At 50.2% G+C, this 25,274-nt stretch overlaps 1 pseudogene; it reads right to left on the bottom strand.

Moving 5' to 3' along the window:
• Positions 1–1,708: 1,708 nt before the first annotated feature.
• LOC136497628 (G-type lectin S-receptor-like serine/threonine-protein kinase At4g27290) lies at positions 1,709–8,876 on the bottom strand (annotated as a pseudogene).
• Positions 8,877–25,274: the final 16,398 nt, after the last annotated feature.

Here is a 25,274-nt window from a genome sequence, read left to right as displayed (position 1 = left end):
AACGGGGCAGGTGAACTAGCTAAAAAAGTTCATACCCGGGTTTTGAAGGTGGTTGACGACATCTATAAACCACTTAAGTTATACTGCGATAATAATCCGGCAGTACAGTATGCTCACAACAATAAGTCAAGTGGTGCTGCCAAACACATTGACATAAAATATATTGTTGTGAAAGATAAAGTCCGGGATCATGTCATAAGTCTTGAGCATATAAGTATCGAAAAGATGCTCGTGGATTCACTTACAAAAGGCTTACCACCCAACGTGTTCAGAGAACATGTAGCTAGCATGTGTTTAAGGGAAAGCCTAAAATTCCTGGACAAAAGAAGGCTCAAAGTTAAGTATCTATTTCAGAACAGAGTGGTGTGTTGTAGCTGTTAAATCTATCGGCAATTGACCGTGACGATGAAACATGCTCTATGCGCTAATCTGTAATGGAATGAACAAAAGTAAATGATATAAAATTAAAAGATGGTATTGAGATTAAGGGGGAGAATGTTAGTTGATCTCCACCAGGGCCCTTGGATCTACGCCCTGATCGGGGACGCCCAACCCTAATATGGTTGGTGGGCTCCTGTCGCACAGCTATAAAGAGAGGTGTGGAGACCAGGGCTCGGACGACGAGGTTGACCGGAGCCGCTGTAACCACCCACAGAGAAACCTAATCCGATCTAAAGTGAGTGCTGCCAGCGACGAAAAGCTCCACCGACTCTGCTGTCACCTCTGCATCGCCCCTGCAGTGTCACTACCGGGCCACTGAACCTCGCCTCCTCTCCACTGCGCCGAGCTCCTTCGACACCGACGTCTACGAGGCTACGGCGCAGCTGCGCTAGGACGATCTAGAGGAATTCTAAGATGCTTATCCCAATCTACGGTTTAAGAGGCACTGCTGTGATCTAACATTCACGACACTTCCCCTCTGCACGCTCGATCAAGCACTGAGCTGAGCAGAAGGTGCACGCGGCACGGCGGCGGCAGCAAGTTCGGCTGCTTGTTTTCTGAGTAATTAGTAGCCTTCTTGAGCCGGGAGTTCTTTTTCCTAGGAAGTTACCGTGTTGTAAGGACGATGATCAGCTAAACTTCCTAGGGCGATTGGTCTCTGCCAAAGCGCATTGTTGCAATCTACTGTAGCTAGTAAGACTGTACTCGTACCTTAATACAAAATGATGATGTGATTTTTTTTTTGTTTTTTGCATGCTCGAGAAAGAAAAAAAAATCGTGTTTGTTGGACTTGCTCCTCTTCCTTTCTAGACTGCGGGTCGACTCTGCCAGACTGCCACTTAGCTGGGCTTCGGTGTTCGGACCTCCGAGTGTTTTCGGCCTAGCCCAGCTGCCCAGAGGAAATCATATATACAGAGAGAAGAGAGAGACAGAGAAGGCCCAGACAGAGAGGCCGACAACGTCGGAAGCAGATCGCGCCCGGCGGCCATGGCGCCAACAGCTAGCCAACCCGTTCCGTCGACGGCGGCACGGTGCCAAGGCGTCACTGGACAATGAAGTTTCATGGTTTCGAGCCTTCGACTCGATCACTCGACCAATCAACCTCACGGTCAGACAAACAAAATCAGTGTGACAGTGTCACCGCGCCGGGTACAAAACGCTCGTGCGTTCACCATGGCAGCCTGTACATCAGTCACCGGACATTCAGAACAATGCAAGTTCGCACGGCAAACAAGACCCGGTGGCAGAACAGACGAAAACATATTGCAGCATGTACATGCTCAACGTATTCTCAGAACAGATAATAGTTTCACAAGGTGTACGTCGTCTTGTGCAATATATTATGCCACCAAAGCTAGCCTTAGCTTTGTTGAAATAAGTGCAGTTCCATTTCCATGCAATATGGAGCAGGGTGTCCTAATAATCATGTAATGACTGTTCTAAAAATATGACATACTATTCGTATCAGTTGTACTGTAAACTATTGTCCCAATATACTAATAAATATACAAATGTAACTTAACCACTTACCAATATTCACCGTCCCTCCAACACTGACACACTCGCGTCGTTCATGGAGCTATTTGTATTTTCTCCTGTTCCTTGGGCTTCTAAATACCATTGGGAGAAGTACATGGGCTGCTTTGGGACTGAACGTAATGTGGTTTCGTTCTCCAACATGAACACAACCGATGACATAAGTGGCCTACTATTTGGATTGTCTTGCACACACAAGAGTCCTATGTGGATACATCGCAAAGCTTCAACTGGTGAGCAAGTCCCAACAATTGATGAGTCTACGAGATCAATTGCTTTACCATCTTTCCATAAGCTCCATGCCTGAACCAATTCAACCAAGTTCATAGGATATCAGCACGTTTTTATTGAATTGTGGACATTTCAAGAATAGCACAACACTTACATGAGCTAATAAGCTAGGGAAGCTGGTGAACTGAGTTGAAGTGATCTTTAAACCACTTATAATCTCCAAGAGTATGACACCGAAGCTATATGTATCTGACTTGACTGAAAAGGCGCCATCCATTGCATATTCAGGAGACATGTAACCACTACATAAAAAGTTAGCACTAAGTATAAACAAATTGAAAGAGTGGAAAAAACAAAATAAAAAACATATCAAGCATGATGCATGGATTACTCACTATGTCCCAACAACTCGATTAGTATTTGCTTCTTGTTGGTCTCCACCAAAGATTCTTGCCATACCGAAATCTGATATCTTTGGGCTCATATCTGCATCCAACAGTATGTTGCTTGTTTTGATATCTCTGTGAATTATAGTCAACCTTGAATCCTGTTGGAGATAAAGAAGTCCTCTAGAAATTCCTTTGATTATCTTGAATCTTGTTGGCCAATCGAGGGCTCTTTTACTTGCAGGATCTATATGTACAGTAGTACTATATAATTAAGCAGACAAATTTTACATGGTAATGATAGCAAACATTTATTTATTTTTGGAAAATATGAGATTAACTACCAAAAATGAAGCAATCCAAGCTTTTGTTTGGTAAATACTCGTAAATCAGCAGCCTCTCGTCTCCATGAATGCAGCAACCAAGAAGTCTGACAAGGTTTCTGTGTTGCAGTTTGGCAATTAGAACAACTTCATTTCTGAATTCCTCTGCCCCTTGTCTAGAGCCCTTACTAAGTCTTTTGATTGCAACTACTTTGTTATCAGGCAACATACCCTGCATGATTTCATCAGTCAGGAAACATAAAAAATTTCGAACAACACTTGTGTTGTATAGGAATTTCATTATAGTTACCTTATAAACATTCCCAAAGCCTCCTCGTCCAAGCATGTTACCATCAGAAAAGTTGTTTGTTGCAGAGACAATTTCTCTAAAGCTAAGAAATGGAAGTTCGAGATCTTCTTCGTCGCCAAGTTCATTTGACGTGCTCTCTAGCATTACTTTCTCCCCACTACCATTGTTTCGACATGGGCCTTGCAAGAAAGTCGTATTAGCGTGGTCTGTTAACATATGCACTCCAATAAAAAAAGTGGACTAGGGGAGAGTGAAGGAGAATATAATTGGTGGAATACTGGATGTATTGCATTGGGCATTATGGGCTGATTATATAGGGTACATAGGACTAACACCTCACGTGGGTGCACAATGGGGTACTATTCCTATTTACTCTAACATCCCTCACAGTCACAGCGGGAGCGCTGCAAACGGTGAGACTGGAGAAGAATATGATAAAGTTAACACCCCCCCCCCCCCCCCGCAGTCATAACAGTCGATGCGTCGCGTATGCTGCGGCTGAAGAAGAAGCTGATGACTCCTCATGCAAGGCGGTAGCCCTTTGTGCCGATGTCGAGGTAGCCGAGCGTGAGGGCACAGTAGCCGTGGTTGGGTTGCCGTGTTGATGGAGCTACAGGCACACGCCATGGTGATGACGGAGACGCATTGAGGCAGTCGTATTGGGAGGAGGCGATGCCAAAGTCGACGCAGTTAGGGCTGTCGTGGACGTAGAAGAAGGGCGACGACGCAATCGAGGCAGACAGAGTGGGAACGGGACGGTCGATGCCGAAGTCGATGCAGTCAAGCTGCCTGAGCGCCGAGGCGTAGGCTGGGTTTGCCAGACCCAGCAACGCGTCAGGGACGAAAGCACGCATCGGTGTTGCCAATACCGGGCGTACAAGGGAGATGGCCTCAACCACAGTGACGCTAACGACGTGGTTGTGCTGGACGAAGAAGAAGCAGTGAACGCGTCGGGGACGAAAGCACGCATCAATGTTGCCAATAACGGGCTTAGAAGGGAGAGGGCCCCAACCACAGTGATGCTAACAACGTGGTTTGTGCTGGAAGAAGAAGAAGCAGTGTGGTAGTGATGCGTCGACGAGCAGGGCTCAGCGACGACGTGAGTAGTGCAACCGGCGAGGATGGCTCAGTGATGGAGCGGGTAGCGGCAGCTCGATAACGAAGACCCAATCAGCTGGACGAAGACCTTGTACAGACAGATGGCGCAACATAGTCGTCGATGCACAGGTGATGGTGATGTAGATGCAACGGCAAAGCGGACACACGGGCGGCGATGCTGCGGCTCGATGTGGCGACATAACAGCAGCCCTGTTGCTTGGAGAAGATGCGCGTAGTACTCGGCGATGGTGTCGATGACGAGCCAATAGGCCGTGCAGCCGTGCTAGGACAGCTGATGCACAGCCGATGGCCTAGCCGATAGGCCCAGCTAATGGCATGCTGGAGCAGCTGATGGCGTGCTAGAGCAGCCAATGGCCCAGTTGATGCCAATGCCGGAGTAGTACACGTGAGGTCGACGGGCGGTGGGCGACTCAATCCCGATCAGTGATTGGGCAAACCAAAAAGATACAACAACAGGGGATCGGGTGTACCCAGCGAGACGACACGACGGCGGCGGTGCCACCCGATCGGGCGGCGCAAGGCACACGACGGGTTGCGAACGCACAGGGTTAAAGGCGCCGACGCGGATTGACGTGGTGGAGATGGGCAGATCCGCCCGACAGCAGCGACACGCCAGATCTGGCTGCCTCCATGACAGCGCAGGGTCGGGGCGTGTGGCTGGGCCTGGCCACCACCTTGGCGGCACGGGACGGGGCGAGATCCATCTGCCTCCATGCGATGAAGATCAGGAAGGTGGTGACGGCGACAGCCAACGACGAGCCTGGGGACAAGGTGGCGGTGGCTCGACGATGACGTAGGGGAGATCCCGATCTGCTGCGCGACAACGACGATGGCAGCCAGATCAATAGGATCGGGCGCCTAAACGGGGGCGCTGCCCCCAGTGGAGATCGACCTCTCCCCAGGGGCGCGCGGTGCGGAAGCGGGGGTGACTAGGGTTAGGATCGAAACCTAGGCGAATGATACCATGAAGGAGAATATAATTGCTGGAATATTGGATGTATTGCATTGAGCCTTATGTGCTGATTATATAGGGTACATAGGACTAACACCTCACGTGGGTACATAATGTGTACTATTCCTATCTATATAACTCTTATAAAGCAAAACCCCACTAACTTATTTCTCTAGCATCTCCTTAAGCCACGTCATCCACACCCCACTAGCCATCCATCATCCTCCACCCTGGCCACTAAGCATGCATGCAAGGTTTGTGTTTTCTTCCACTAAGCATCAGCCATTTAGTTTTCATCCACTAAGCATCAGCAATTTAGTACTTTCTACACGCTGCCGATTGGAGACTGCCCGCTGCTTATTCCTTCACCGTAGTGTTTCAATGGTGTTTATAACTAGGGGGTGACCAGCAGCAAAACTGGCTCCACTGCTGGATCTGAAAAGTCCCGTCACTTTGGCTTTTCCAAGGTATATAATACACAAGCAAGCCGGCAAGGTGTTTGCTTCCGTGTGCTCATCCAGCGATCCAATGCATGAACCAGCGCTGTGCGGAGACGGCAGGTGGGCAGCGGGGTTGGGAGATGCCAAGTCAGTGCCCTGCCCCACCCGGCACCGGTCGGCCAGGCTTAGTGGCTCGAGGCATAGCGATAGACGGGTCTCTCCCACCTCCCGCGAGAGACCGAGCGTGCAATGCGGGCGGGCGGGCGGCGCCGGGGCTACTGGGGTTCACAAGGTGCGAGCATGGCGGACGAGCATGCCGCGTCGCGAGTTGGAGGCAGGACGGGAACGCAGAGTGCACGCTCAGCATGTCGTCAGAACTTGAGAAAGAGAGGCGACGAGAAGACGCTGCAGATCAATCCGCACGATTGACCAGCCATGGCCCATGGCTGCTATTCCGTCGACCATTGCTGCCGTCAGTTGTTGAGGTCGTAATTCATTGTCCACTTTCGCTTTTCATTGGACAACGAGATCCTCATTGTTTTTAAGCCTATCAGAACAAATAATTGTTTAGTATTACTTTTTCTAGGTTTCTTCCATGATAATATATCTTATAATTTTTTATCCCCAACAGAGTTTAATTGAATCTTTGATTTGTTCCAGGTTTCGAACTTCAAGTCATGATCTATGGCCCCGTTTGGCTGGGCTCCGGCGGCTCCGGCTCCCGCACTGTTCACCTATCGGCTCGTGGGCGTCCGACAGGACGCTACACTGTTCACCGGAGCTGTTTTTCTCTCTCCTCCTTTCCTACACCACCGGAGAAGGAGAAGCTCGTTTTTCTGACTCCCGCGGCTCCGGCTCCCGTTGGCACCTATCGGCTCGTGGGCGGCCGACATGACGCTACAGTGCAGGAGCCGGAGCCCACGGGAGCCCGGTCAAACAGGCCCATATATGGTCAGCCGCTAACTGTTCTCATACGGATGATGAGCTAAACTATTTTTCAAAATAACTATGCACTTTCACATCCTTTGCAATGGAATCTGAAGGTTCTCATGGAATCATTATCCAGAACTACTACTAAACTACTATCTGCCACCGCCAGTGATCAACTATTAATAACTCGCTGTGTGAGTTTCTAAATAGTGCTATATGTATCTTTCATTATCATTCTAATTTATATAATTTATCTCTATAATTATCCAACAAATCCCCGCATCAATGCGCGGGGAATTCACCTAGTTTACTCTAACAGAGACCTCCACTAGTCAATTAATCTCAGGGAGATTATCTAATATATGCACTATGATTTTTTTTTGGAAGGGTCAACAAAAGCTTTGCCGAGATTTTATTAGTAGAATAAAAAGGACAAGGTTATTTACAAAGCGACACGCCGTCCCCCGGAGAAGCATATAAAACTACAAAAAGGAAAGAAAGCACTGAAAACGGAGACCACCAGGGGGACTAACTTAAGACTTGCAAACCCATGTTCTAAGAACTGTTGAAAAAAGAAAACGCCCAAAAAACTAAAGACTAGACTTTCTTGTAGCAAAGTGTGTTTACCTCTAAGCTTGCATATCCAAACAAGGTACATGCCTGCAGCCATGGCTGCTAGCAGAGATGCTGTGACTGGAAGCACGATCTTTACCACAACCCTCCTCTTCCTTTTAACTGCAGAAATTTGTTGAACAGATGATGAAACAGGTTTACAGCTGATAGGAAGTAGCAGAGCCAGAAACTTTTAGGAGGCTGGATGATTCTTCTTATGCAAGAATATTTACCTAGAAAAAAATATAGGATTTCTCTTTAATACAAACGAAATTGGTGCTTACCTATATCAAATTCAGACTTGGCCAACCTCAGGTAGAGACGATCCTGCCCCTTGTCTACGTACCGGATGTCAACAATGTAATTCGTCCACATGACGCAGCCACTGCCATCACCGTCTCCTCGGATGTCGGCGGCGGCGTAGGCGATGCAGGAGCAGTTGGCGAGGCACCTCGCCCTGCACTGCTCAACCGTCGCGCCCATGTCCACCGTCGCGTTGTCCGTGTCAGGGAGCTTCACTGCCCGCACCACCATAAACCCGTCCGTCGTCGTCCCGTTGCCGTGGCATTCCAGCGGCACGTTCCTCCGGCATCCGCCTCCGTATTGTCTCAAGGACCACTGCGAGGGGTTCACGGGGCTGAACCCCACGACGCAGCTGCAGAACAGCGTGGGCGCCGAGTTCACGTTGCACAGGCCGAAAGCGCCGCACTTGGCGTAGTCGTCACAGATGTCCTTCGGCGACTGCGAGAAGACGTCCCACACCAGGTTGGTCGGATCCCACGCCAGTAGCTGCAGCACGCCGACCTCATTCAACACGAGGCGGGAGAAGGGCGCGTAGGCCGAGGTGTTGAAGATGTATGCGATCTCGTGGGGGCGGACGACGACCTGGTTGGAGTACGGATCCGAGTTCGACACCCTCGCCATCTCCGGGACGCCGCTGAACCATAGGCCGTTCCAAGGGCCCGTTCGGTGCTTCTTGGCGTTTCCTTGCCACGAGACGATGTCCGGGAGCCCCATGGTGTCCATCACACGCCTGCACTCCCCGGTCGTCGGGTCGTTCGATGCACGCCACGACGTGAGGGACCACTCCGCGCCAGTCTTCAGGTCCTTGCCGATTCTCATGCCGGCGAGCAAGGTGTTCGATGGGTGATCGAACGACTGCCAGAGCACGTCACCGCTGCTCTGCTCGCGCACGACAAGGTTGCCGGAGTCAAGCAACTGCACCACGGCTGGAGCGGAACTACTCGTCGTCGTGTTGGAAGACCACGCGGCGTGGCCAGAGCCATCGAGAAGGCGAAGGCTCCCGGTGCTGCCGACCACCAGTACGCCCGAGGTGTTGTTGAGGGGGGTGTCGCGGTTGGCCACCCAACAGACGCCATCCGGGGACGCGGTGAACCAAATGCCAAGGTATCTCTTGGCTGGCACGCCGGCCGGGGAGAAAAAGCCCAGGGTGAAGGTGCCGCCGGATGAGACCAGCGTTGCACCATCGGTGACGTTGCCACCGTTGTTGAGCGTGTCAGATGCAGTGCCGGCGGCGGATGTTGTGAGGCAAAGGAGCATGGAGGTCAGGGCTGGAAGGTACAGAAGTCATGTCATTGCTGTTGCCACGTCTTGTTTAAATTGAGCTTAGGAATCAGTATTTGGCACTGTAGCACTTTCGTTTATATTTGACAATTATTGTCCAATCATGGTCTAATTAGGCTCAAAAGATTCGTCTCGTAATTTACAATCAAACTGTGTAATTAGTTATTTTTTATCTATATTTAATACTCCATGCATGTATCCAAAGATTTGATGTGATGAAGAGAGAGTGAAAAAACTTGCAATCTAAATAAGGCCTAGTGATGATGTTTGTTGTGGTAGCTCAAGAAATTTCATGGTGTACTATGTTATGGATTTCTTTTATGAGGCCAACATCTAAAACCAGGCAGTTTTCATTGGTCATGTCAAGCTAGAGGATGTATAGTCAAGATGCTCAATACTACTCCCTCTGTCCCATCAAAAATGCTGTTTTTTTACTTCTAGGCTTCTTGTTTGACCGTTCGTCTTATTCAAAATTTTTATATAAATATTATTTATTTTGTTATAACTAATTTTATCATTAGAGATACTTTAGTAATAATTTATTTATTTTATTATTTATTGTTGTAACATGGCCACCGCGAGTGGCGGAGACCTGCGCAGTCAGCAGGTTACGAGGGCACCTCCGACCTGTTACCAAAACGGAGGTTGTGCTCCCACACCTCCGAACCCGGGAAAGAGAACGATTGGTTAGATTGAGCTTGCAGGTTGCGGGCGATGGCCCTGACGCGGTCTCCGCCCGACCGGCTCGCAGGCGTCTCTGGCCGATGGGGCGGAGGCCGCTCCGCCAGGAGACTAATTAAATGCCAACATTGTTTGGGTATGTGCAGGGAACCAGATGAGGGCGCTCGTGGACTGCGCGGGTGCTCCAGCATGGTCTCCGCCCGTCGGGGCGAAGACCCAAGCAGGAGATCGGCGATCCTGGAATGCCGGAGGCCTACGGCTTTGGCACTCCCAAAGGCGGAGGCCCGAAGGCTCATCGTCGGATCCTGAGGCCGGACAGAGCGGAGACCCACGGCGGAGGCCCTAAAGCCCATCGTCGAGTCTTGAGGCCCGATGGGCCGGTTGATCATGCCGGCCCAGTACCAGATGGCGGCATGGCAAGATTACCCCCGAGACGGAAGGCGAGTAGAGGAATATCCCAAGAATGTACTGTAACAGTTGAGGGATACTACTGTAAACTCTGTGAATGTGGTAGTTGAGCCCTATAAATAGGGAACACTTGTAACAGTAAAGGGTTGGTTGGTGGATGAATTAATGAAACCATAGCTTTACGTGCCTTTCCCTTACTCGCCCATCCATCGCGCCTGTTTCCCGTGCCTCCGCCGGGGGGTGCGGCATAGCAGGCGGAGGCCTCTACCTCCTCATACTGTCTGAGGGGCGGAGGCCTCTACCTCCTCCACATTGTCTGAGACCGCCACTTTCAACATTGGCGCCCACCGTGGTTTAGCCAAGGCAAACCAACGATGGCAGGAAAAAGAAAAACCACCACCAGAGCAGCAGTGACCACGGGTCAGCGAGGAAGGCCTAGGCGCAACATTCGTAGCACCTACACAACCTCGCCAGTGGAGGATGACACCAGAGCAGATGCCCAGGGTCAACCACTGGAACCCCAAGATCCAGAGATTTAAGATCCGGAGGCCCAACCAAACTCAGCCACAACACCCGAGCAAGAACTGCAACAGCTGCAAGCATAGTTGCAAAGAGCGCAACAAGAGAGGGATAGAATGGCAACAACATTCGCAGCTAATCAGCAAGCTATTCAAGCGTCAGCACAAGCAGCAGAAATAAGGCAGCAATTGGCAGTCCTACATGCTGAGATGCTAAGTATGCAGCATGCAGTACCAGCGTCAACCTCCGCAATCCCAGCCTCCGTAGCAACACCAACTGCAACCATGCTACAAGGCCCTATGCCAGTGAACAGCCAGCCGATGATGCCATCTCAGGTGATGCGGAGGCCTATCGATCCCAAGTCCCCACTATCTGAAGGCATACAACAGTCGCCATGGCCAACAGCGTACAAGCCAATCACACTACCAAATTTCAACAGAAAGACAGACCCCCATTAGTTCATTATGAGTTATGAGGCAGCAGTAGCCTCCGCCGGCGGAGACGACGCCGTCTTGACAAAGTCATTTGTCATTGCAGCCGAAGGCGACGCGCTGACTTGGTATTCTATGCTCAAACCAAGCACAATCTATTCTTGGGAGAACCTCCGGGACAAGATATTGGCAAACTTTAAGGGACTAACAGCATAGTCGCTAACTTCCACAGATCTGTTCTAGTGCAAGCAAATGCAAGGAGAGACACTACACGACTACTTCTGAAAATTTGTGCAACTAAAGGCGAAGGCACCAGATGTCCCAGACGAGATCGCCATTGAAGCAGCGATCAAAGGCCTCTGAATCGGGCCGTTCGCAGCACACCTAGCAAGAAAGAAACCAACTTCCATACAGCAGTTGTATGATGAGTTCGAGAAGTACTGCAGATTAGACAATGACCTCCGCAAAAGGCTGGAGGAGCAAGGTCAAAACAGACAACAAAACAGCAGTAAAAATTTCTAGAAAACCTATACGAACCAGAATGTATCAAATCAGAAGCCAGGCCAGGGGCAAGTGCTCAGCATCGAGGGTCAACCTCACCCCGAGCAAGGGCAACAGGCTGCGCCAACACGGCCGGAGACCCAGACAAGGAACTAAGGTCGGCAAGGTTACCAAGGCAAAAACTGGAACAGAAACCAAAGCTAGAAACAACGTAGGTCATATTGCGTTTTTCACGGCGAAAACGCAGGGCACAGCACCAAAGATTGTCCGGAGACAAAAGAAACACAGGAAAGGATGAAGAACAAGCAGACTGCCCAACCTCCGACACAGCAGAGCGCAAGAGAGGTCAACACCACCTACACAACTAGCCACCAGCAGTACTGCCCAATGTACCCAGCGCTAAACGCAACCCAAATACATCCCTCCACACTGGCCTCTGCCTATTACCCAAACTTCCTACCAGCATGGCGGTCATCGCCTTCGCAGCAGCCTTCGGTAGGCAACTATAGGTCGGAGGCAAGCCTGACCTACATAAACCCAAAATCTCCCCATATAACCTACCTCGAAACAAACCCACCGGAACAAAACCAAATGAGGTTCGAGCCTTCGCCGCCATAGCACCACATGCAGCAACTGCCTCTGCCACCACCTCACAACCAACCCCCAACACCAAAAAATGAGCCAAACCCAGAAAACCAAGTCAACCCTCATGGAGCACTACCAACAATAGGCATGATATTGCCAATCGCCGGAGGATCATCAATGGAGTTTCAAACGAAAAAGCAGAAAAAGGGTCACCTCCGCCTGGTAAACAATGTAGCAGTCCAAGGCCCGGCGAAACACACAGATTGGTCTAGAGTCCCAATCACCTTCATAGAAGAAGATCTCCAGCTAGAGAGCTACCCTCACACAGACGCAATGGTGATCAAGACCAACATAGCAGCATGCGAGATAAGCAGAATACTGATCGACACCGGCAGTTCAGCAGATATCATCTTTGCAAATACCTTTGACCAAATGAAGCTCAGCAGAAATCAACTACAGCCCTCCAAATCCCCTTTAATAGGATTCGGAGGCAAGCAGATACAAGCAATAGGAAAAAATCTCACTCCCAGTGTCGTTCGGAACCCAAGCGAATGCCAGAACCGAGTACATAACCTTCGACGTCGTCGATCTGTATTACCCATACAATGCCATCTTGGGCAGAGGATTCATAACCAAATTCAACGCAGCCCTGCATATGGCCTACCTGTGCATGAAAATACCATCACTCCATGGTATTATCACAGTCCGAGGTAGCCAGAAAGAAGTAAGAAACATAGAGAAAGCTATCTACAGAGCCCAAAGAAACATCAATGTAGTTGAGTCGGCAAATAAAGAACTAGAGCCTCTGGATATGCCCAGAGCAGAAACAAATATGGCAGGTCAAGAAGAGACAAAGCTGATCCCTCTAGAAAAGGAGTTACCAGACAAAAAAGTAACAATCAGCTCACAATTGAGCAAGGCAAAAGAGGAAGAGCTCATGGAAACTCTAGTAAAAAACAAGGACATCTTCGCCTGGTCAGCCTCTGACCTCCAGGGAGTCAGCAGGGACATCATACAACACGAATTGGATATCAATGAAAACATGAGACCAAGAAAGCAGAAATAGAGAAAAATGTCAGAGGACAGAATCCTGGCAACAAAGGCGGAGGTGCAAAGATTGCTAGATGCAAAAGTGATCAGGGAAGTCAAGTATTCAGAATGGCTTGCAAACGTAGTACTGGTACCAAAGAAAAATGGCAAAATGAGAATGTGCATAGATTTCACAGATCTGAATAAAGCTTGCAAAAAAGACCCTTTCCCATTGCCAAGAATAGATGCCTCCGTCGACAAGGCAGCCAGATGCCAGAGGTTCTCTCTCCTCGACTGTTTCTCTGGGTATCACCAAATCTGGATGAAAAAAGAAGACGAAGACAAGACAAGTTTCACCACTCCATTCGGGACATATTGCTACACCAGAATGCCAGAGGGCCTAAAAAATGCTGGAGCAACCTTTGCCAGAATGACAAAGGAAGTTTTAGGCTCACAACTAGATATAAACATCATAGCCTACGTCGACGACATAGTGGTCATGAGCAAGAATAAGAATGATCATGTCTCCGACTTATAGGAGACCTTCGCCAACCTCAGGACAGCTGGCCTCCGCCTCAACCCAGAGAAATGTATATTTGGAGTCACAAAAGGGAAGATGCTCAGTTATATCATAAGCAGCGAAGGCATCAAAGCGAACCTAGACAAAACCAGAGCAATAATGACAATGGCAGAGCCCAAAAACAAGAAAGAAGTGCAAAAGCTGACGGGAAGAATAGCAGCGCTCAACAGATTCATCTCAAAATCAGCAGAACGCAGCCTACCCTTCTTCCAAGCCCTGAGGGGCAGAGGCAACTTCGAATGGGGGTCCAAGCAGTCGGAGGCATTTTATAACTTGAAAGAGTATCTGGCAAACTCACTGATGGTCTCCGTCCCAGAATCGGACAGCCACCTATTGCTGTATGTGGCGGCATCCAACCATGTAGTCAGTGTAGTCTTAGTCCACGAGCTGGAAAAAGAATCAGGCAAAACTCAAAAACTAGTTTATTTCATCTCAGAAGCACTGTCCGGAGCCAAGCTAAACTACACGGAGGTAGAGAAAGTTGCCTACGCAGTGCTGATGGCATCAAGAAAACTAAAGCATTATTTCCAAGCCCACAAAATCTCAGTTCCAACATCGCTGCCACTACAAGACTTGCTCAGAAACAAAGAAGCCTCCGGCAGAATAGGCAAATGGGCTACAGAGCTATCACAGTTTGGTATCTCGTATGTCCCCAGAACAACAATCAAATCACAAGCATTAGCTGATTTTGTAGCAGATTGGACACCTTCGACAGAGCCTAAGGTACAACCAACAACTCAAGGCTAGATAGCATTCACAGATGGAGCCTGGGGCCAAGCTGGAGCAGGAGCCTCCACCATCCTAACGGCACCCTCCGGCGTCAGACTGAAATATGCAGCAAGGCTAGAGTTCAAATCAACAAACAACATAGTAGAATATGAAGGCCTGATCTTAGCGCTGAGCAAAGCAAAGGCCCTAGGGGCAAAAACATTGACAGTCAAAACAGATTCTCAAGTGGTCACTGGCCAAGTAGAGAAAGAATACACAGCAAGAGAGCCAAAACTCATCAAATACCTATCCGTTGTCAGAAATTTGGAGCGGAGATTCGAGGGTTTCACCCTGAAGCACATCCCAAGATCAGAAAATGCAGAGGCAGATGAATTGTCAAAGGCTGCAGCAAACAACCTGCCACTGCCACCAAACACTTTTTACCAGATCTTGAAGTCTCTGACAACTGCGGAGACATCTAAGGCACTAAAGCCCATACTACACCTGCAAAATGAAGATTGGAGAAAGGCGATAACAGAATTCCTAGAAGGCAAAACCACCGAAGAAGATGAAGCAAAAGCAGCAAAAATACAGGCCAGGGCAAGAAATTACACAATCATATATGGTGTACTGTACAAGAAAGGAGTAGTCCAGCCTCTCCTCAAATGCATATCGCAGAGCGAAGGCATAGAGTTGCTTCAAGAAATACACTCAGGAATTTGTGGGTCGCACATTGGCTCTAGAGCTTTATCAGCAAAGGCAATAAGGCAAGGCTTTTATTGGCCAACACACATACAAGACGCAGAGCAGACAGTCAGAACATGCAAAGCATGCCAAACATTCTCTCTAGGATAGTGAAAATCATCGTCGGAGACCCAGCTTATACCTCCGACATGGCCGCTGCAAAGATGGGGTATGGACCTGGTTGGCCCATTACCGCCGTCCTAAGGAGGAAACAGATTCGCAGTAGTAGCAGTGGAATATTTCACAAGATGGATAGAGGCAAAGCCACTGGCGAAGATAACCTCAGAAACTATCAGAAAATTCTTCTGGCAGAACATCATTTGTAGATTCGGTGTACCGAGGATTTTGACAGTAGACAATGGAAAACAATTCGATTCAGAGAACTTCAAAGAATTTTGCAAAAGCATAGGGACAAAACTAGCCTTCGCCTCGGTATACCACCCAGAGTCTAATGGCGCTGTGGAAAGAGCAAACAGAATAGTGTTTTTAGTAATATAAAAAACATTGCTGGGCCTACGCAAAGGAAAATGGATAGATGAATTACCTAGAGTTATTTGGTCACACAATACATCCGTCTCAAGAACAACAGGATTCACATGATTCAAACTACTTTATCGAGAAGAGGCCATGATGCCAGAAGAAATAAAAGCACAAAAGCCTCCGCACAACGAGTCAGCTGATGTTGCAAGATGAAGAATATGCAAAAGAAACAATAGAAGCAATAAGACTGGAAGCAGTCAAAAACATTACAAAATATCAGTCCCAAACCAAAAACTAGAGAGACTCCCAGGTGGTAAGGAAAGACATAAAACACGGAGACCTCGTCCTCAGAAGAAAACCCAACGCACAACTTGTCGGCAAGTTGCAACCAAAATGGGAAGGCCCATACACAGCAACGGCAGCAGGCCGACCTGGTTCTTTCCACTTGACCGACAACGAAGGTGTCACGACAACCCACACATGGAATATTGACAGCCTTCGCAGATACTACATCTAGGCAATGTACCAAAGGGCAACCTCCGCAAAATATAAGCGGAGGCCCCTCCATGCATTTACCTTAGTTTTTTTACTTCAATCAAAACAAAATGTAAAAGAGCCTGCACTCTTTTCCTCATAGGGGAACTCCAAGTGGAGGTGAGGTTTTTAACGAGGCAGGCTCAATGTAAAAATCCTCTACAAGTATAAAGAGGTAATTCCCTAAAAGAACGCCCCAAAAAAACCCCAAAACCAAAAGCGGCCAGCTCTGGCGCTGCAATATTTGGTAAACAAAAACTACAGGTCCTTTCAAAGCGCCAGCCATAGACAAGGGCAATTTGAAACGACCTCTATGGCCAAATAGGCCTTCGACCTTGACAAAGACCTGACCAAAGTCAGGCATCAAGGCAAAATTTTCTCTTGGCCAAAAAGGCCTCCGACCCTTAACAAAGACCTGACCAAAGTCAGGCATCAAGGCAAAAATTTTTGGCCAAAAAGGCCTCTGACCCTTGACAAAGACCTGACCAAAGTCAGGCATCAAGGCAAAATTTTTTGGCCGAACAGGCCTCCGACCCTCGAAGAAGACCTGAACAAGTTCAGGCGCCAAGGAAAAAACAACCTCGGCTAAACAGGCCTCCGACCTTAACAAAAAAACACCCCTAGCATCAGGGGCAACAAATTTGTGGCACTAGAACCAGGAAAAAGGTCTCCGCCATCCAAAATAGGAAAAATAGAAAGTGCCTGACAAAACACTGCCACCACTGCAGCGCTAGGCCTCTTTACTTCAAAAAGATCTCAAGGGGAACGAATAATTCAGGCATGATACAGGCTATTAAAGCCAAGATACGTTCCAACTATCAACGTACAAAAATGTTAACACCCGAAAGCCACCACCCCACTATAAAAATGGATTCCCCCCATGCCCTTAAGAAACTTAGTCAGCATAAGGCGCAAGGGCGCAAGGGGGAGCAAGGCATAGCACAGGCAAAAGCCATAGTGATAGCCATGGAGGCAGGGGTCTCCTTAGATATCCAAGTCGGCCGTAGATATTGTACGAAAACTCATAATATCAGAGGCAACAGTAGACAGTCGGAGGCAGTGGGAAAAGAGATAGGACCTACGACACAATGATGAACAGCGAAGGCTTATGGGAGAAGGGGGATATCGCACGAAAACTCATAACATCCCCCTGATGCCGGAGACCTAACCTGCCATCTCCAAAGATCAACCATGTCCCATGGGTGTGTAGTGTCGGAGACCCATACCTCCAGATAGCTAAAACACACAGCTAAAGAAATATCAAAAGTCTCCACCGTCTGCACAAGCTGCGCCAAACCTCCAGTCGAATCAAACACCGATTCGGCAAGGCTTGCCAGGCGGACTTCAAGTACGCCTCCGCCGGTCAAAAAACTACGGAGACTTCTACCCCAGCCATCAAGCGAGCACAGAGAAGGAGAGAAAATGGGGCGAAGGTCCTGGCCACCACCTCTGTATCGCGCATGTTCGCCCAAACAAAGAATAATAGTGCGCAAGCTTAGGACTAGACGAGATATGTAAACTAGCACGACAGGCTCAAGCGACCACACAAACAATCAAGAAAGTGAACCTGTCTTGTATTCCATAAAACGTCAAGAAGCATTCTTATAGGACACCAACTTGCAATAGAATCCTAACTATTATGGTGGAGGTCCACACCAAGCAAGCGCGCGAGTAAACCCAGCGCGCTCGTCGTCTATGTCAAACTTAACCGACTCGAACACGTCGCGTGCAACGTTGTGGGGAAAGGACAAACGCCAATACTCCCAAAGCTCTCCGCTCACGTAAATGCCATCATCGTAGAGAGTCAAAGGCGCAACATCTTGCGCAGGCTCCCGATTCAGAACCTGCGCAAGGTTAAAGTTTTCCACAAAACCATTCAGAACAAAATAAACTTTATTCACAAGAGTCCAACTGGACTACAACATACACGCTAAAACAACTAAGTGCTACAAAGAGCCTAGACCTCCGGCGCATCGGCCGCAGCGGAAGTCCCTAAAACGGAGTCCGAGTCAACTGTGGGCGGGCACGGCGCCTGCGGCCTCCGACCACCACCACCGCCGATCATAGATCCCCCTAGAGCGCCACCAGCGGTGGAGGCACCGACCGCAGTCGCCGAGCGCGGAACTGACGGAGGCCTGCCCACAAGACTTTTCTGCGCATCGTACAGCATAGGCTAGAGTGTCAGGGGCAAAAAGCAATGAAAGCCTTTGTAGCCTCACAAAAAAAACAAAAAGAAAAGGGGGCGGCTACAAAGATTACAAATACCTTCGCCCTCTTGTCCTCCGCCAGTTTTCCGGGCAGCAGATCTCCCAAATGGAGCCCAAAAGTGCCTAATGAAATTTCTTAAGGTTTTTCGCAAACCAAGAGAAGTCTCACCGAGCTCCTCCAGACCAGGCAGCGCTCCCTCTGGAATACTCTCAGTATGCATACACCCGCCGCGTGCCAAAAGTTTGGCATAATTCGCCACTCCCGCTAGCGCCCCGTAGTCCGTGCAGCCGTTGATCAGACCAGGGAGCTTCGCAAGGTGATGCTTTAGCCAGGAGGCGAGGGCGTACGCACTATCTTCATCTAGAGGAGCGGAGGTTTTGCCTCTGAGCTCGGCGATGGTGGCCCGGTAGTGGCCAACGGTTGCAGCGAGGACTCCCTTGACCGAGTCCAAACGCCTCATCGTCAAAGACAGCTGCTCCCTCACCGCTGCTGCGGATTCTTTTTCAGAGGCAAGCTCCTGTCGGAGACCCTTGGCCAGCTCGTTCGCCCTACGGGCCTGCTTGACGGACAAAACCTCTGCATCCCGGGCCTTGGCGAGATCAGCCCTCAAGCCATCCTTTTCTCGCTCCTTCTCCGCCAGAGACAGGCGGAGAGCTGTAAGAGAGTCGAACAGACCCCCTTTTTCACCTTCCAGGCGCTTGATTTTCGCCTTGAGCGCTTCGATCGCAGCATCTTAGTTGGAGACCTCGCGGGTACAGCGCTCTTCCATAACAATGCCCATGTGATACCCCTACGACCGGAGAGACAGCGAAATAAAAAACAAGTCTAGAAGCGAGCATACACAAAAAAATAAAGAAAAGGAAAGAGGCAAAACCGCCGGAGACACACTAGGCTCTGGTGTTCTAGATGAACATGGAGAAGTTGGAAGAAATCCATGTCCCTCAAATGCTGCTTGAAGCGATCTGTTCAAAGAAGAACAAACAAACACGAAACGATAAGGTGAGAAAAGCAGATCTCACGTTAAACACACCAACAGCCAAAGACCACCTCCGATGTCTCCAAGAATAGCAAGATAGCACTCCTCCCAACCTGAGATAGAGGTGTCGGAGGAGCCTATGTAAAGAAAACAACAATAGCTTAGGTCAGAGGGCAGATCAGAAACTGGCAACAACAACAGGCCGAATGTTGATCAAAATAAACATTCTATACTCACTCGGACCCGGCGCCGTCAGCCCCGGCTGCCCTGGACTAAACCTAGCGCCGGCAGCGGCTGCTCGCTCCTCCGGGGTGAGGAGCCCAGCCATGACATCACCCGCAAAGCAACACATACACAGTATTAGCACGCGGCACAATATGTAAAGGAATGAACCGGGCGAAGACAATAAACACAAAAATGTGCACCAAACTGACTTACTCATAAAAAGCCCAGGCTGGGCAGCTTGCTGCGCCCACTAAGCAGAAGTCTCTGCCATATCATGTGGCGAAGGCCCAAAGGGCTAGATCTCCTTGGCCGGCGGCCCAGTGGGCGGAGGGCTCGAAGAAGGCCGAGCCACTGGGGCCTGCTCAGCAAGCACGGCCTCCACCTGTCCGACGTCGGCCGCCGGCATGGGCGAAGGCGTGACAATGGCAGGGGATGAAGGAGCATGCCACGGGATGGCCTCCGTGTCCTCTTTAGAGCTCGAGCATAGCCCACCAAGAATGTCGGGCATAGGCTCGATGGTGCTACCTTCTGGCTGTTTGCCAACACTCACAGCACCATGCGAGGAGCGCGCAGGAGCAGCGCTGGCCTCCGGATGCCCAGCACCGCTCATAGCACCGCTCGCAGGGCACACCGGAGCTAAAGGAGAGCCACGGTCATCTCCACTCGCAACCCACGCGTCAGCTGACGGGACGGAGGAGCTCTCAACGTCTTCACTGCCGGCAGAGGCAATGCCCACGCTACTAGCAGAAGACAAGGCCGGTGCGATCAACGGAGCACCGCTCTTCTTCTTCTTTTTTGTAGGCGCCCGAGAGCCGACGACGCCCTTCCTCTTCTTAGACTCGGCCTCCGTTGTAACATTCTTCGCGAAGGCCTTCTTCTTCTTGTTCTCAATTGAAGCCAGGACCTCAGCGGGAACCTCACGCTCCCAGTAGATGATCCTGACCTCCTCATAAACTCGATTGAGCCACGGCATGGTGCCTGCCACGGCCATCCGAGACGTGTACTCACGCTCGGAAATCTTGCCAACCAACCCTATGGCGGCTTCCTCAACTTCGGAGATGAAACCGTCCTCCGTCACCCCCTCCCCCAAGGACCGACCGAAGCGGGGGAACGAAATCCTGGCCTCTGGCCCGAAAACGGGAACCTTGACCTGTTCTAGCCGAAAGGCTAGGTTGTTTTTGCCCAAGGGCCAGTAGTTGGAGGCCATGATCTCCTCCACTAGATCACGGCCACCAGAGTAGCGGCACACTGCCGCAAAAGCCTAATCTCAAGCCTCCCTCGTCGGAGACACCTCCTCCGGTGGATCCACACGCGTGTGCGACGCCATCTCCTCCATCTGAGAAGTCAATGGATACTCCGAGAGCTCCACGCAATCCTCGGTAGTGCTGCAGACCCCATAGGTCTTCACATAGAACCATTGCTCGAGCCAGCCGCGGTCCCACTTACCCTTCTGGCAAAAAGAGATCTCCAGGCGGTCCACGCCTTGGTTCCTCTTAGACATAAAAGTGCAGCTACCGTACTGGTAGGTCACCTCCACCTCCTTGCCCTCTTGCACCTCCTTTTTCTTCTTCGGCTGTTTCTGTAGCTCATAGTATGTGCAGAAGGTGTCCACATCTGGCTCGACGCCGTAAGAAACGCACGCCCAGTAGAATTTGCTAAGCGTGAGGAAAGCAGTAGGGGTCAGATGATGGAGCTAGACATTGAAGGTCTCCAACACCCGGCGAAGGAAGGGGATGTAAGGAAGGTGGAGGCCGCATGTGAAGAAGTCCTGAAAGACCACTGCATATCCTTCCTCCGGTTTCGGAACAGTCTGGCCAGGCGAAGGGATTTTTACCCTCGAGGAAGGAAAACACGATTCCTTCAACATCTCCGCGATTGCCTCTTCAGTAATGGAGGAGGGGCCGAACTCCCAAGACTTTATCGCCATATCTATGGAATCCACGGCGACTAGGTCTCCGACAGACACAGAGACGCTCCCCAAATCCTCCTCCACTAGCCTTTCAAGCTCCAACGCGGAGGTAGAGGCAAGCATGCACTCCTCAAAGCGCGCGCCCGAGCCGATGGCCCTAACGTTGAGAAGGTGGTGATAGGGACTGAAAAAGGCGGGCCGGCGAGTTTGGGCAGAGGCGGAAAAGAAAGCCACCGCGACAGTAGCCTAAGCGCGAGACACAGGCAGAACACGCGAGGGTAGCAAAAGGCAAGAGCAAAGAGGGCAAAGAGCGATTACTCAGAGCAAGCGAAAGCGAATGAGCAATGCGGCGGGGGGGACCCCGCCACCAACAACACCCTTATATAGGCCGTGGCCAGGCGGTCCACCTCCCGCCATACAACGGTCGTCCCCGAAGAACTCGCCTGCCAGGCAACGGTCATCTCTGGATAAGTCGCAAGATGCACAACGGCTATATTTGCAGCCAAACGGCTACTTTGACAAGACCAACGGCCATGCCAGAGCGGGCCAGGGGGAACCGGCGGAGATTGGTCGGAGACGTGACCGACGGCCGCGCCAGAGCGGGCCAGGGGGGAACCGGCAGAGATCGGTCGGAGACGTGACTATGCGCAGTCTCTACCCCCGCGGACGTCCTTGCTTAGGGCGTTTTGAGCTCACGGCACGCTCAGGCAGACCGCGGTCTCAAAAGGGGGGAACTATTGTAACATGGCCACCGCGAGTGGCGGAGACCTGCGCAGTCAGCAGGTTATGAGGGCACCTCAGACCTGTTACCAAAACGGAGGTTGTGCTCCCATGCCTCTGAACCTAGGAAAGAGAACGGTTGGTTAGATTGAGCTTGCAGGTTGCGGGCGACGGCCCTGATGCGGTCTCCGCCCAGCCGGCTCGCAGGCATCTCCAGCCGATGGGGCGGAGGCCGCTCTGCCAGGAGACTAATTAAATGCCAACATTGTTTGGGTATGTGCAGGTAACCAGATGAGGGCGCTCGTGGACTGTGCGGGTGCTCTAGCATGGTCTCCACCCATCGGGGCAAAGACCCAAGCCAAAGATCGGCGATCCTAGGATGCCGGAGGCCTACGGCTTTGGCACTCCCAGAGGCGAAGGCCCGAAGGCTCATCGTCGGATCCTGAGGCCGGATAGAGCAGAGACCCATGGCGGAGGCCCTAAAGCCCATCACCGAGTCTTGAGGCCCGATGGGCCGGTTGATCATGCCGGCCCAGTACTAGATGGCGGCATGGCAAGATTACCCCTGAGACAGAAGGCGAGTAGAGGAATATCCCAAGAATGTACTGTAGCAGTTGAGGGATACTACTGTAAACTCTGTGAATGTGGTAGTTGAGCCCTATAAATAGGGAACACTTGTAACAGTAAAGGGTTGGTTGGTGGATGAATTAATGAAACCATAGCTTTCCGTGCCTTTCCCTTACTCGCCCATCCGTCGCGCCTGTTTTCCGTGCCTCCGCCGTGGGGTGCGGCATAGCAGGCGGAGGCCTCTACCTCCTCATACTGTCTGAGGGGCGGAGGCCTCTACCTCCTCCACATTGTCTGAGACTGCCAGTTTCAACATTTATATAAAATTTGAATAAGAAGAACGGTCAAATAAGAAGCTAAAAGTCAAAAACGACAATTTGAATGAGATGGAGGGAGTAGATTTTTTTCAAGAGGGGCATACATGAAAAAAGCCTGAGATGTCACAACACTTTTATGGCCCATTTAGTACAACTCCTTCGCATGTACTTCTCCAGAGGAGGCTGAACGCTCGAAGAGGAGCAATTTTTTTTGGGGCTTCGACTTCTTTTAAAAACGGCTCTGCTGTTTATCTACAGAGCAGCTATACAAGACACATGCAGACAAAAAAAATGAATGCGATGCCCACTTAATTTCAAACAAACAATGATAATGATTCCACATGGGCATCCGTGCGGACGGACGCGTCTCCCCCATTTGCTATCACGTCTTCGCTCCCTCTCGTCCACACCCTGCCGAAAAAATAAAATTCTCCACCGCGTCCTCTCTTGCTCCTGCCCGCCTCCACCACACTGCCTGGTCGCTCATGGTTGCCTCCACCACGCGGTTGTGGGGGTATGGCCCTCGGTATCCTCAAGACAAGACATGGGCCGCACCATCAGAGGTGGCCCGGCCCATAAGATCGAGGCGTGCACGGCAAGATTACAAGTTATACTAGATATTGTAATAGTACCAAATAGGATACTTTACTTGTAACACTCCTCCTCCAGACTATATAAGGAGAGGCAGGGGTCCCCCTCAGGGAACATCTACAATGGATCACCTCAATCAATATAGAATAATGAGACATAGGACGTAGGTATTACGCCAACACGGCGGTCGAACCTGTATAAATCTTGTGTCTTGTGCCTCTGTAACCATCCGGTTCATGATTACACGCACCGTCTACCGATAATCTACCACCACGTGCACCCCCCTCGGTGGACTGCCGACCATATTTCGTCGACAGTGGCGCAACAGGTAGGGGACCCCTTTAGGGGTTGTGCGTGCTGATCTTTCGGCGAATCAGATGGCGATTTTCTCATCAACATCGTCCGCGGCGACACGACGTGACCTCACGGCAACTTGCTTCGGCTGATGCGTCATCGACTGGGAACAAGTCGACTACAACTTTGTGTTCATCTTTGACACACTTCCGTGAGTTTTGGTCTAGCATCGAACTAGATCAAAGTCCGACGATCAAGACATACAAGCATCGGCGTCGCGTCAAGCAAGCACGACCACGACCACGTTCATGATCCATCAGATGGCTAGCTGCTGCATGCACGCGTACACATGCATACATATGCAAGTCAGATTTAATTCATCAAAGATATTTGGTCCAAGATATTTGATTGGCTGGTGCATATACGCATGCATCCATGGAGAGATTCTCCATCAGTGCTGATCAGGCGATGCCTTTACTTCACATAAGCTAAGTCAATTATTTAATCTTTAAATTAATATTCTACGATATATGTGTCTAGATATCTACATGTGCGTATGATTATTTTGTCCGGACTCCAACTGCACTTGCGGTCGTCACACAACAAGATCCAATCGAGCCACACTGCATGCCTACATGCATGATGCCCTGGTGTCCGATAGCCTCAAGAGTGAAGACTCGATCAATAGAAGACGTGCATGATCTAGGGAAGCCATGCAAAAGCCAACAACATATGTAGTTTGTATATACGTATATACATCTACATGGAAGGAAGCGGCCGTCCGACCATGCCGATCCATCAAGCAAACCATCCGAGCTGTCTGGCAAGTCTCGACGAGCCTTCAAGTGAGCTGACCGAGCCGTCTAGCGAGCCACGTCGACCACAGACCACGTCGACCACGTCCCGAGCGGCTCCACCGAGCTCCGACCACCAGACCACGTTGACCACGTCCTGAGCGGCTCCGCCGAGCTCTGACCACCAGACCACGTCGACCACATCCCGAGTGGCTCCGCCGAGCTTCGACCACCAGACCACGTCGACCACGTCCCGAGCGGCTCTGCCGAGCTCCGACCACCTCAACCACCAGACCACGTCGACCATGTCCCGAGCGGCTCCGCCGAGCTCCGACCACCTCAACCACCAGACCACGTCGCAATGATGATCGCCACGAAGAACGGCGCTATGACAACCGTGACCACCGTCACAACAGGCCAAAAAGTACGAGGATCGGACAACTTTATCGCCATCGACCAGATTTCTATCCAAAGATAAGTACACTTCTAATATTTATATTTAATATAATTTTCATTACAACATTTCTCCACAACGTCCTTGTCATGATTATTCTTCAAATAACGTTTGTCCATGTATACCATCTTAAATATAACATATAGCTATACTTA

This window comes from Miscanthus floridulus, chromosome 12 (genome assembly GCF_019320115.1).
Source record: "Miscanthus floridulus cultivar M001 chromosome 12, ASM1932011v1, whole genome shotgun sequence".
NCBI classification, from domain to species: Eukaryota; Viridiplantae; Streptophyta; class Magnoliopsida; order Poales; family Poaceae; genus Miscanthus; species Miscanthus floridulus.
This window is presented reverse-complemented; position numbering and strand designations above follow the sequence as displayed.